Source organism: Lygodium microphyllum, chromosome 18 (genome assembly GCF_053477565.2).
Source record: "Lygodium microphyllum isolate KBCC chromosome 18, Lygodium_microphyllum_v1.1.10, whole genome shotgun sequence".
In the NCBI taxonomy this organism is placed as follows: domain Eukaryota; kingdom Viridiplantae; phylum Streptophyta; class Polypodiopsida; order Schizaeales; family Lygodiaceae; genus Lygodium; species Lygodium microphyllum.
The window spans coordinates 127841288-127856333 of record NC_141152.1 but is presented as its reverse complement, the minus strand read 5'-3'; positions in this window follow the sequence as shown (position 1 = coordinate 127856333).

The window sequence follows — 15046 nt, the reverse complement described above, 5'->3', positions numbered from 1 at the left end:
AGGGACGTGCTCCACGAGTATTTGGTGCCCCCCTCTCTCTCTCTCAATCCAAAGGTTTCAACTTTTGACGTGGATCTATGGCGGCTCTCTCCTTCTCTCTTGGTAGGTGAACGACCGGGTCAGATTTAAGGGCACACACAACTGAGCAGCTGCCTGTGTGCGCAAGGAGTCCCCTGTCTTGCTCCATAGTTCTGCCTTCGACGACAACATACATAAAGACTCAGCTCAAAGACTTCCGTCGCCTTGATTCCTTCGTTTCGGTAGAAAATATGTTCCTGAGACCTCCACGAAAGTTTTGGTGTCCCCACGCTCTCTCAATTCATGGCCGCAGGAGATAGGAACAGAGAATCCTTTTGGTTATTTGCTTCACATATTAAACGCATAAGAAATCAATGTTTCCTATGCAGAAGAAGAAATTGTGATTATGAAGTTCATGATGGAAACATGGGAAGATTACATTATTAATTGCAGGAAGTGGTGGATTGTGAGTTTCATTGAGCTGAGCCAGAATTTGAAATACATAAGGTGCTAATTCCGAAACATCGAACGCCAGTATCTCTTGGAAAGCAAAGTCTAGGACTCCGAAAAAAAATATCATTGACAAAGCTTCCCCCCAATGGTCGACAGACTTCCCCCCTTGCTTCTGCGTTTTTTACCTTGCTTTTCTCTTCGTGAACCAGAAAAAGCCCACTTTTTTAGCCACACTTTCCTCTTATACACACGCAGAAAAACAGCATCTTTTCCTCTTCACGTCGCATGTCCCTTCAACTCTAGATCTTTTGCTTTGCTTCAAGCTTGGTAAAAGTACGAACACAAAGCATCTCAGAAAGATCCCAGAGACTCACAAGAGCATCTGCACTCCCCATTGCAAAGTACCTCCCAGTCGGATCAATGGCAAAACAATAACAACCTGCTATGTGAGCATCAAGTGTGTGTAATGTAGAAAGAGATGGATAGGACAAGATATCCACCGTTCCATTCCTAGTTGTGATGAAGAACAGTTCACCTCCTAAGGAAACTTGCGCTTGTTGATTGGCTTGAACTTATGAACATCTATAATAGTCAGTTCATCATCTCTATTTCCAACAGCAATATGTGACCCATCAGGCTGGAAAGTGATATTTATATTCTCACCACTCAACTCCACTTGTTGGGAGCACTTACCAGTACGAGCATCCCAAAGACGCACAGTTCTATCTCGTGAAGCTGTTGTTAGTAAATCTGCATGCTTAGGATCCCATGAGGTGAATCTGCACTGTCTTGATTTGGATCATCCTCCAAAACATCAAAGCGTCCAATATGCTTGAGCTCCTTCTTTCCAACTCCTAGATGTGGAGGCTTGGTATCATTAGGTATTTTTGATGTAGCTGAAGAAGGAGAAGGCAAAGTCCTAAACGAATACGTGTAACACGTTCACCAGCATCAATTGTGCTTTCCACTTGAACTTGCTCAACATAGGCTGAAAGCATCTCATCATGTTCACCACTATGCCTCCAACTCCTCCCCACTATACTCATACGCAGAAAATAAATGTAAACACAACAACTAAATATGTACAAAGTATCAAATCACACACACAACTGTCGGGTGGTTTCACACCTTGAATGCGCACCAATATGACATCCACCCCCTCTAATCTTGCGCATCCTCCGGATGAGCCAACTACCCATGATCGTTATCATCAAGATCCACAAACAGATTAATCTCTTCGTTATGCATTTCCGGTAGATCAACAAGATTATCTGTCATATCATCTGTCTCTTCCATTGGAGTTTCTTGTCGTTGCTCTTCTCTTGAAAATTCTTCCAATGCATAATCCTCATCATCTCTTTTCTTGAAAATCTTGATTCTTTTTCCAGCAATAGGCACTCTAAGCACTGTCCCATCCAATTCTGTCAGCTCATATGTTGCATTATCAAAGACATGTCTGACTATGTATGGCCCAAACCATCTTTTCACCATCTTCCGAAGTGCAGTATGCTGATTTTCAAGGTTGCTATCAAAGACCAATACCCAATCTCCCTCTTCTATTGCTCTAGGCTGCAAGCGATGCCTGCTGTCAAACCTGTCCTTGTTTCTTAGTCTAGCAACTTTCAACCTGTCAATAGCTAGTTGAATATCCTCTAGTCTCCTCTCCAACTGTCGAATCCGAAGAGCTAAGAGCTCCTCTCTCGTCAAATCCTCCTGCCAAGGTAAAACTGACCAAGTCAAAGCACAAGTCTCAATCGGCATAACAGGTTTCTGACCATACATCAACTCTGCAGGCATATATCCTGTGGTAACACTATGAGTCGTACGATCAGCCCATAAAGCAAATGGTAGAAGTCTTGGCCATTCTCCAATCCGTCCTCTGCATGCTTTGGCTAATGCTTTCACTATCGGCGGATGTACTCTTTCACTCTTCCCATTTCCCTCTGGATTATATGCTGTTGTTAGAGCCGACTTGATTCCTAGCTGAGAGAAAAACTCCCTAGCTTCATTTGCATCCAATTCACCACGATCCGGAGTGATCTTACCCACACAACCATACCTACAGAAAATTTCCTCCAATAAGAACTTACACACTGCACTAGTGGTCTTCGTTCTCAAAGATCTGCCCTCAACATGATTGTTAAGATCCTCTCTAGCCAAAACAATGTACCCATAGGCATGGTAACCAAATCAACTACCCACTTATAATGAATGCATAGCGGATAGGTCGGATGAAGCTCATCTCGATGACGCACTACAGAACACATCTGGCAGTCTCTGCAAGTCTCAACAAAGTGAGAAACATCTCTCTACATGCCTTTCCACCAATATTTCTCCTTGATTTTCTCATAAGTAGCCCATACTCCACTATGACCAGCCCAAGGACTCTCATGAAACTCCTTCATCACCTGTAACTGTGTCTCTCTATCGCAGACAACCCGCAAAGGTAATCCGCCTCTTTTCTTCGGATGCTTCCAAAGAAATCTGTCCTTGAGAAAATAACCATAGGCTTTCCTTCTGATCTTCTTGAACTCTTCATCTGTCCATTCATCTCTTTTGCTTAGTATACTAAGATACTTGCCAATCTGCAACCAATCTCCAACATAGAGTTCTTCTGTGAAAGCCACAATATCATAGACATGACAAACATGATCAACCATAGTGGCTGAAATTTCTGCATCATCCTCTTCTGCAAGTAGAGTCTCCTCATCATCATATATGGCTCTAGACAACATATCTGCCACTGGATTATCCTTCCCTGCTATGTGTTTAAATTCCGGATTTAATGACTTGATGTATGCAATCCATCTCAACATAGCTATATCCGGAGTAGAGCAACTCGTAATCATACCAATCAATGGCAAACAATCTGTCTCTACCACAACTGAAGCTCCAATAAAGTACTCCTTGTCACATTTGAGAGCCGTGACAATCCCCAATAACTCCCTCTTGATTTGCGGATATCTCCTCTGTCTCTCGTTTAGGACTTTCGCCCCAAACCGAATAGCATACCTATTTCCATTTGCATCATCTTGACCCACAGCCCAACCTATGCCAATTGGACTAGTGTCAACTGTCAATACAATAGGCCTATCACAATTATAATCCACTTTCCTAAGAGTAGGGGCATTCTGCAATAACTTCTTCAATTTCCGCATAGCTCTAGTGTGGCTCTCATCCCAATAAAATTTCTGCCCCTTTCGAAGCAGATGATACAAACAATCTGCTATGTGTGCAAAATGAGGTATCCAAATCATATAAAACACACAAGCACCAATGAATCTCCGTACCTCCCAAGTGGTAGAACAATACTCTGCAATCTTGCCTATAGCATTCACCTTATCAGGTGAGGGTTTCCTGCCATAATATCCACACATATGCCCAACAATGACAACCTCATTCACTCCAAAAACAGATTTTTGCCCTGAAAGTGTCAAGTTCACTTCTTCTAACCTGGCCAAAATCTTCTCACATGCTGAAATATGATCAGCCACAAAGTATACGCATCCCTGCTCATTTAGGCTCTCATTCTTCTCTTCTTCTGCACACCCCTTAATGGGCATATCATCCAAGAAAGGCATAGTAAGATGAGGTATGTAATCACGAAGGACCTTATGCATGGCATTCATCATATGTGCAACAGAATTAGTGGCACCTTGAGGCAAGGTACACATCCTGACAAGCCCAATAGGAGTTCTCATGGTGGTTATGTCCCTGCTTTCCAAAGCCAGCTGAAACTGATCATATCCTGAATACAAATCACCCAAAGAATAGATGGCACGTCCAGCAAATGCCTCTGCAAACTCATCCACAACTGGACCTATACCAACATTCCTGATAGTAACTCTGTTCACTGGCTGCATGTCCTGAATAGATCGGAGGGTACCATTTTTCTTTGAAACTATAAACCACCTGTTTGAGTATGGTGCAGATGAAGGCTCAAGGATTCCCATCTTGATTTTCTCATTCAATAAATCAATCAGCTTTGGCAAGTGTGCTTTAGGCACTGGAATAGGTCGGAGATTCCATGGGATATGAGGAATAGTAAAAATGACCATAGGAGCAACAATATAAGGATTCACACATCCAATCTCATGTGGAAAAAAAGCAAATCCCCTTCCATGTCGCTCAAGCATATTCTGAAAGCATTGCTTCTCTATGGCTAGCAAGAAATCACCATTTCCAATGTTCAATTCAGCAAGTGTCTTTGCTGAAAATTTATGCCCAATATGCTCCGGATTCCTCAAAATTTGCTGTTTAGCAGCCCTCTCTATTTGCTGATCACTGTCAGGTGGAAGCGGTACAGCAACCGGCTTCACCTTCTTATCCACAGTTTTGTATTTCGTGTCAACCCTGGCTTCATTATGCTCTTCTGCATTACATAAACCTTGCTGTAAATCAGCAATTCTGCACTCCAATGGCTGAATATTTTCAGCCCTCTGCTCTATGGACTGCATAGGAACAGCCCCAAACTCTGAATGCTGAAATATTTCAGCAGTAAACTCTGTTGGCTGAAAATTTCCAGCCCTCTGTCTCTCTGAAAGCTGATCATAACCAGCTGGAAACTCTGTTTGCTGAATTTCTTCAGCACTCAACACTCTTTGCTGAGTTACCTCAGCCTCTAACTCAATCTGTGACATAAAATCTGCAATTTCATGAAACATGTCCAGGGATTGCACTAGTACATTATCGTGGCAATTCAGCATATCAGTTTTCAGCATATCTCTCATTTATGTCATTGTATCTACACAAATCACACTCTCATACATCCCATCTATGTGCTCATCATCCTCCAAAATTCCTGCATTTTTCAAAATTTTCTCCTTCCTGCATATATACTTCCTGGCAGCTCTAGGCAACCTAGAAGTCTTCTGATAACTCATCGAACTGTTTGCTGAAATCCCAATAAAACCGGAGGAGAAAACACTGCTGCCAGGAGGCGAGAACTCCAATCTCCTCTCCTCTGTACCACCGTCGTCTCGCGAAACAACGGTACCTAATGAAAACCCGAATCCCTCACAGTGGGCAAGGGTGCATCTCTGAGAGTATTCCTGTTTCTAACATGGTTCACACATACAGTCATAAACTAAACTGCTCTCATACCATCTTTACTGCGAATTCGTGCATAAGCAGATCCATCATCCATGACCTTTGTTTCCATGCGCATCTCTGTAATGAATGGCTGACCAAGAATTATGGGATAAGAGCATGAATCCTGCACAAAGAAATGAAAATCCTCCTCTACATCACCAATAGAAACCCTGACACTAGGACAGGCAGCATACAAATCACCTGCAATGTTATTAGCGGCTCTCATACGCCACCCATGCTCTACATCCATAGGCCATCTATTACTCTCATAAACTCCACGAACTATGAGATTAATCTCTAAACCATGATCAACCAATGCAACATAAGGCACCTATTTCTCTCCAATCTTTACCATTGTCTCTGTAGTTGCCCTAGCCCAATGGCTCCGCGAAAAATGACTACGCGGTATCATGACAGGCTCATCAATTTCAGCATAATGCATAGGCTGAACACTCTTCTCAACCTGCGGAAAAATAGAAGCATTATCAACCATAACCTCATCCTCATCCTCATCCAACTCCCCAATCAAAACTCCCTGTGTATCACTGGTAGACAATGCATGCCTTTTCCTCTTCAAGACCTCCTGAAACTGATCCTGAAACTCTCTTTTTGAGATGCCCAAAATCTCAGAAATAGTGAAAGTCACCTCACTGCCAAGTATCTTATCATTAAAAATTTTCTTTATATCTGTAGATGTCTCAATATCGGACATCAATCTGAATCTTGGCTGCTTTCTCTCTCTAGGCTCTTGCCTCTTTTCTCTCTTTTGAGCATCCTCCATCTGTCGATCTAGCCCTGGTCTTGAAGATGGTCCTGCAGTAGGTGGAGTAACAAACTCACCTCCTCTAGTCTTCTTAGCTACGCTTGGATTTTCTTCATCCCTCTTACGCTTCTCCTCAACAAGTACATCTGCACCATGAGACTTAGCCAAATAAGCATAAACAGAATACCTGTCAACAGGCGAGTCCCAACCTGTCTCTGATCTGATGCTAGAGCCTGCACTAGTCAAAACAGTTTGCTGAATTTTTCCCTTGTTTCCAGTCTCCATAGCATATGTCCATAGCGCTGATTGAGTCTCTAAACCCTTCTCAATCTGAACTCCATATGCAAAAGCATCACCTCTAGTTGTCACATAAGAAGTACACGCAGCCATGTCCTCCACTAACTTCTTCATTCCACCTTTACCAAAGTTGGTAGCAAGTGGAGCTCCTGTCTCAGTCAACCAAATCTTACCATCTTGCCCCCAATATACCAAATTCTGCCTCCTTGCATCCTGGAAAGAATCACAATCCCTGCAATGCTGATGGTTCCTACTGTCACACCAAATACATCTCCGATCTCTCCTAGGTGCACTAGGAGCACTCCTAGGTGCAGTAGGAGCACTAGAAGAAGTAGCAGGCGCAGTCAAAGCAAACTGTTCCTTCAACTTACCCACCAACTCCGCTTTGACTGACTCTAGTGTCAAATCTGTGATACCTTTGATTATGTCATCAAGAGAAGTAGGTACCAATGGAGCGGATGGTTTTGGAGCAGAAGGTGTAGGCATCGGTCGTGGAATAGGAGGAATAGGTGGAGTGGCAACAGTAGGCACTGGCATAGGCCAAGAAACTGGCTGAGGAGGAGAAGAAATAACAGGGATAGAAGTAGGCATAGGAGCTGATGATGGTGTAGGTGTCATGGAACCATTCTGTAGGCGAGTCTTCCATATCCTCCTCTTGGTCAAAGTCGAGACTGCATCCTGAGCATCCTGCCAATCAGTTTTAAGACCCATAGGCTTCGTGCGATCTTCAAGAAGCTCACCTAATTCTTCTTGAAGAGCAGGATCTGCAGCTTACAAGAAAAGCTCAACTTTTTCAACATCCAATGCTCTTTGTTCAATGGCATCAAGCTGACTATACCTCTCTTTGAATTCTCGAATCAACTCCGAAGCAGCTAGACCTTTGTTTGGCATGTAGACCCACTCTCGGAATGACCGCCGAGTCACCATACCAAAGTCCTCAAGGAAGTATTCTTCTTTCAAGGCCTTCTTAAAATCTTGCCAATGTGTATTTTGAATAAAAAGATCAGTCACTTTTTTCCTCAAAGCAGGTGTGACAAGACGAAGGAAGTACTTACTCATAAGTCTAGCAGGAACTCCAAAAAACCCCATCTTGATCTCATATGTCTTCAAATATGCTGAAACATTACGGCCGTCAAATAGCTTCTTCTCACTCTCAACTGCTTCAATAGCCTTAGTCACGCTGTTTGCATTCTCCTACTCCGAATAGAGTTGCCTTTGCTGAGACAACTGCTGTTGATGCAATTGTTGTTGCTGCTGCATATACAATTGTGTTTGCTAATTTTGGAGCTGCATATACATGGACATATTCTGCAAAATCTGTTTTAAATCCTCTGTTGAAGTACTTGACGCAGCAGTCATTGATGGAGCTGAAGTGGATGCAGCTGGAATTGTAGACGAAGCTGAAATAGAGGCTGAAGTATCTCCCATCCTGAAATTTTCTGCGACGCTTTCACATCAGGTTCACCAAAGATGTCGAAGGGTTTCAAAAGCAATGTCGCAACTTCAGAAGTCCTTGATAAATTTTAGGCTAGAAGATCAAGCAAGAGAATGAAATCAAATCTGTTACGACTGTAAAAACTTCCTGCGATGTTGATCAGTTGGGAAGATCAAAATTGTATTGAATGAACCACCTTCTTCAAAAACATAGAAGAGTTCTGCATAATATATATCATGTGTGTCTCTCTTTATTTGCACTACTGTTAGAATAATAAATGTGTTTTGGTGATGGAATAAATGGGGTGAAAAAGCGGCATATGGATAAGATGTTATCAAGAAGGGCTTGATGATTTTGACTAAATCTTCTATTTTTGCACACTTTCACAGAGCAGCACTCTATCCACTATTTGAAAGTTCTAGCTCCTTGACATGTGACTGAAGGCCAGCTGCTACAGTTTCAATTTCTGCTAGTTAGTTTCTCATGGTTTCAGCTTCTTGTACACTGTTCAAATGCAATCTCGTTTGCACTTGGTAGGATTGAATTAAAGACATCACTTTGCATGAGCATCCTCCCTTCTTCGTTAGACCATCTATTTATCCATCGTTTCTGTTATGCTTCATACTGAACTGAGCTGCCAACATCTATAAGACTTGCCCTCAATGAAATAGGACTTTCCTTCCTTGATGTGATTGTTGCATTTGAGCATGGAACAGTTGATAATAGGTTATTCTGTTATAATTTCAGGATACCCTGCATTCTTTTGAACATTCAAAAGGGACTCCACCCTCTTGTCCAGCTCCATAGTTGCCTCCCGTGGCAAGCTGCTTCTTACCTTTCTTCTATGCAGAATACCTTTGTAATCTATTCCTAATCTGGTAGTAATGTTTCTCACACATGGTCTTGCCATCCATAACCCGGACAGAGCACCTCTATCTCAGAGGGAACTTGAGCATTAACTGCTAATGCAGCTTTCAAAATTTGGTTCATGCATGCCCTCAACTGTTCTAGATGTCTTCAGGCATTACCAGAAAGACCATTAGAAGAAATCTGCAGAACAGGAAGCCACCATTTTTCTTTTCTCAGCAATGAACCACCTTTCTGTGCCCGGATTAAAGCTGGGTCAGTGTACCAGAATTCGGTATGCAAGAGCATCAATTAATATAGCATCATAAATTGCTGGCACCTCCATTGCTTACTATCAGACCTCTTGCATCACAATTCATCAGGGACGTGCTCCACGAGTATTTGGTGCCCCCCTCTCTCTCTCTCAATCCAAAGGTTTCAACTTTTGACGTGGATCTATGGCGGCTCTCTCCTTCTCTCTTGGTAGGTGAACGACCGAGTCAGATTTAAGGGCACAGACAATTGAGCAGCTGCCTGTGTGCACAAGGAGTCCCCTGTCTTGCTCCATAGTTCTGCCTTCGACGACAACATACATAAAGACTCAGCTCAAAGACTTCCGTCGCCCTGATTCCTTCGTTTCGGTAGAAAATATGTTCCTGAGACCTCTAGGAAAGTTTTGGTGTCTCCACGCTCTCTCAATTCATGGCCGCACGAGATAGGAACAAAGAATCCTTTTGGTTATTTGCTTCACATATTAAACGCAGAAGAAATCAATGTTTCCTATGCAGAAGAAGAAATTGTGATTATGAAGTTCATGATGGAAACATGGGAAGATTACATTATAAATTGCAGGAAGTGGTGGATTGTGAGTTTCATTGAGCTAAGCCAGAATTTGAAATACATAAGGTGCTAATTCCGAAACATCGAACGCCAGTATCTCTTGGAAAGCAGAGTCTAGGACTCCGAAAAAAAATATCATTGACGAAGCCTCCCCCCACCAGTCGACAGACTTCCCCCCTTGCTTCTGCGTTTTTTACCTTGCTTTTCTCTTCGTGAACCAGAAAAAGCCCACTTTTTTAGCAACACTTTCCTCTCATACACACGCAGAAAAACAGCATCTTTTCCTCTTCACATCGCATGTCCCTTCAACTCTAGATCTTTTGCTTTGCTTCAAGCTTGGTAAAAGTACGAACACAAAGCATCTCAGAAAGATCCCAGAGACTCACAAGAGCATCTGCACTCCCCACTGCAAAGTACCTCCCAGTCGGATCAATGGCAAAACAATAACAACCTGCTGTGTGAGCATCAAGTGTGTGTAATGTAGAAAGAGATGGATAGGACAAGATATCCACCGTTCCATTCCTAGTTGTGAGGAAGAACAGTTCACCTCCTAAGGAAACTTGCGCTTGTTGATTGGCTTGAACTTATGAACATCTATAATAGTCAGTTCATCATCTCTATTTCCAACAGCAATATGTGACCCATCAGGCTTGAAAGTGATATTTATATTCTCACCACTCAACCCCACTTGTTGGGAGCACTTACCAGTACGAGCATCCCAAAGACGCACAGTTCTATCTCTTGAAGCTGTTGTTAGTAAATCTGCATGCTTAGGATCCCATGAGGTGAATCTGCACTGTCTTGATTTGGATCATCCTCCAAAACATCAAAGTGTCCAATATGGTTGAGCTCCTTCTTTCCAACTCCTGGATGTGGAGGCTTGGTATCATTAGGTATTTTTGATGTAGCTGAAGAAGGAGAAGGCAAAGTCCTAAACGAATACGTGTAACACGTTCACCAGCATCAGTTGTGCTTTCCACTTGACCTTGCTCAACATAGGCTGAAAGCATCTCATCATGTTCACCACTATGCCTCCAACTCCTCCCCACTATACTCATATGCAGAAAATAAATGTAAACACAACAACTAAATATGTACAAAGTATCAAATCACACACACAACTGTCGGGTGATTTCACACCTTCAATGCGCAGCAATACGACACCGGGCTCCGATTCGACCTCTGAAAAATCCTACGCGTCCATCTCAGCATCCCGCACTGACTGGCAGCTCTTGGCATCCCGCAATGCATTCAGAAAAATTATCAAAAATCCACAAGTGTTGCTCGGGCGCCTTTTAAAATCCGTCTTTCACTTGGTGCTTAAAATCGTCCTAGCTGCAGCCACTGCCTTCGATGTCGAATATTTTTCCCCTAAATTCTGGATTTTTTGGGAAATTTTAGGCACATCTCGGGCTCAAAACTCTACTCTCAACACTGCACATGCGACCGCATAGGCTTCCTCATCTGTTCTTGCAATCGTGCAAGCTCCATTCTTACCTCAGCTAGCTCCTGGCCGTGGTCAACACCCTTTGACTTATCCCCCGTATGCGAGATTTCTCTCTCTCTCCTAAAGCTGTTGTCTGCTCTGGAGCTCTCTGACTTGTACTGTCTCTACTGGCGTTCCTTACGCTTCGCTCCATAAGCTGATCATCCACCCTTATTGCCTCTTCAAAGACTCTAGCTAACACGTCTCAATGTAGAGTGGAGTTACTAGCCAAAGCCTTGTAGAGCTCCTCGCTTCGAATTCCATTTATAAACATGGTAGACACAGCCTTCTTGTTATGTCCCTCATTGGCAGGGATTGTCTTGAAGAGGCTATGCACATGAGTGACGTAGTCTCTTACGTCTTCCTTTTCCCTCTGACTGACATTCATCAACCGAACGATGAGATTGTCAAAGTACCGTGCCTCAGAGAATCTCTTGATAAAGAGGTCTTTAAGAGGGGCAAACTTCGTGGGCTCAGCTGCATCTAGACTAGTGTACCAAATTCTCCCCTTATCACCTAAACACTACCCGAAAGCTTGAGAGCATTGTGCAAGGTCTGTGAGACTGTTTTCTTCGCAAACTTGTTCAAATTGCTCCATAAAGCTATATGGATCATTGCTAGGTTCATACTTGTCTAGCTGCTTTGCTACGATAGGGATCCTAGATTGCCTCTTTGCCCCTTGTGTGATCCCTAATCCCGAGAGTAATGATGTGGCTAAGGCTGTTGCGCTCTGCTCAGCAGGCGTGTTGTCCATGGGCCGCTTGGCTACAAGTTCACTCAATGTCAAGTCAGCCTCTGCTACTCGCTCTCTCTCTGCATTTGTTCCTCCTTTAGTTGCACCAGCCCCCACCAAGGCTAGCACACGCCGGGCCTCATACATGTCTACCTCTTGTTGGAGTTTTCTAGCCTTTTTCTCGTAGTTGTAGGCAATTATGCTCTCTAGCGCCTTTCTAATCGCCTTTCTTTCCTCTTCTAGGTTTGCTACCACTTCCTCTACTAGTCTTCCCTGAACTACCATCCTAGTCAGCAAGTCGTACTCATTGACTAACTCCTGCACTAAGACTAGGGATTCTCCCAAGTCCAGTCGGGGTCCTCTCCTTGTCCGCCTCGTGATCTTGACATTGCTCCCACTTCCAGCTCCACGAGGTCGTCGATCAACTTGAGTAGCTCTGGCAGTGTTTGATCCTCTATGTTGTCGCCTTCTAGATCTTTGTGTTCTCTTAGGTTCTATTGATGAGGCTCTTAGGTAGCCAACTATGGTTTGAGATCTTCTCCTAGTAGTGGGTTCCTTGATGTTATTATGTCTCCTGATGAGTTCCTTGTTATTGAAAGCAGTTGTCAATCTTATTCACAAGTTGTGCTTCGTGCTTTCTATTACTCAGTGCGAAAACAAACTTCTCCTTTTCTTGTAGTGCACCTTGGTGATGAAATCAAAAAGTGAGGTGCGGATGCAAGAAATACTCAATGCAAACTCCACTGTTCCCCTCATGTTCGTAGCTTGATATGGCTCTAAGCATAGGTTCTGGCTGATCTAAGGTTTTATTGAAAGTCCATGCTGCGTTCTCTATTCTGCCTCAGGGTTGGTTGGTTGGTCACCAAAAGTCAAGTGAAATTCTAAATTTGGTATGCTCAGTGTCTAGCTATTCGGGGTAAATCCTCGATTATCCTATCTGGCCTCTAGCTTCTAAGGGCTAAATTGGGTTTCCTGGGGAATCAAAGATGTGAACAGGGTAGCCAGGATTGTAGGGCAGGTTTGAAAACCCTCTATTTAAAGTTCTGGTAAAGTGGTCCGATTCTGGGAGTCGAACAGGCAGGTCCAATCCTGGGAATCGGAGAGACTGGTCCGAGTTTCACTCTAGGAACGGTGGTCCGATTCTAGCAATGGTCCAATTTGAGACTCGCACAGGGTGGTCAAATTCTACTTTGGTTCGATTTTCCTAGTCACACAGGGGAGGTTTAACTACTGCAATGGGTCCAGTGGTTCAAATCCGAGACTAGGACACGTGGTCCGATTTTGACACTGGATCCGATTATAGCAATTGGACGGGGTGGTCTGATTTTTCGGAGTGGTCCGATTCTGGGAGTCGGATCGAAAAAGTGGTTTGATTTTTGGAGTTGGACGGTCTGTGTAACGTGTCCACCAGAATCATCCAGGACACGTCTTAGCAGTCCATCGAAAAGGATGTCTAGAAAACTCTGCCCGGCACTCCCTTGGAATGTTACGGGTTTTGCAATCTAGGTCTTCCCGTGTCTGCCACGTAGCGGAAGTATCCTGGCCGTTCCCACTTAGGATCGACCGGAATTTGGGTTTTCCTGTTTGGTTATTAACTAACAGCAACTAGCGTCAGACCCAAGCGAACTGCCAGGTCCGAAGCGGATTCATGCTGCACTTGGTTCAGGGAGAATGGGAAATGGGAGGGATGCAAAACTCAATCTCTCTACCAATAGGCATAGTCCTATTCCATAAATCGGGTCTAGGTCATTGCTCTCATTATTCGTTTTGATAATGATGATCATCCCGCTGTTCTTCGAGATTTTTGAGAAAAGTTCCCGGCTGACTGGGACCACCCATCCGTAGGACGGACCCATGGTCCATCCTCCGCACTTTCCTCGGTTTGTTTTAGTTATGTAATTATCTAACACATTAATTTGACATATAACAATCAGCTTCTTTAATTAACCCTGTTAAGCACTGGTTCCTTCACGTAATCTTATCATGTGAAATAGAAAAACAATATCAAACAACTTCTTTATTATCATTTCATCATTTTATCTTTGAAATACAAGGAGTTCCGCCCATAGGCTTGTGCATAATCTGCCCCAAGGCTTATCCAGTAATCCGCTAGGGATCACTATTCCAAGCTTCTGCCCGTAGACTAGTATGCGGGCCTCGAGATCCAATCCCGAGTCACGTTAGCCTCTTGTGCAGGACCCGGAAGGCGAGGGATTTACAGCTAGAGCCCCCCTAGCACCCAAGCGTCCTCCTGCTCCAAGTAGAGCTCAACGGAAAGACCTCTCGCGGCGGGTTCGGTCCACGTTCCCGGCGCGGTCAACAACCCCCTTGGTTAGGGTCAGGCAGGCAGTCGGGGGTAACTGAAGCTGCCTCTCCCTTCAGGCCTTCAACCTGAAGCATTTAGATATCTTTTCATCCTTTAGTTCCTTGAGCAAACAATGCAAACAGTGCTTTCTAAACTATTACAAGCACAATCAATTTCAGTGGTCGTTTATTTGGCCAACTATTAAGGAGTGAATCCTTCTCTCCGAATGCATCCAGCATTCGATCTGGGATTAATTGCGACTTGGCAAAATCCCCAAGGGTTTATTTGTTCACTCTTTTGTCCTTGGGTTAGGGCCATATCCTGTTAACCCAACTTAACCAATACCTTAGGTTTTATTAACAGTAAATCCTGGCGACCATGTCGCTTTAATTTATTGATTGATCATTTGCTTTCAAGCAAATGCCTAACTTCCCTTTACTTGGCAATCTTTCCCCAAGAGAGGTGATGTAACAAGATGACTACTCATTCTCTTGCAAGTTAAACTTGCGCAAGAACTTACCAACCTTATTTCAAGAAATGGCAAAACTCTCTTGTGAACAAACAACAAGTCTGTGCAACGTTGCAACTTATTGCACAAGTGTCGCATCTATTCCATGGGATCATTTCACCCATTGAACGGCGTTTTCTAGTATCGGAATTATCTTCAGACGAGAAGCAGGGTTTAGGGTGTCTTTTTACCCAACCCATTCCTAATTACACTAGATCGACAACGTTTGGTCCTAGGGGTTCCAACTCAATCCAAGTTCTAGCATTAGGTC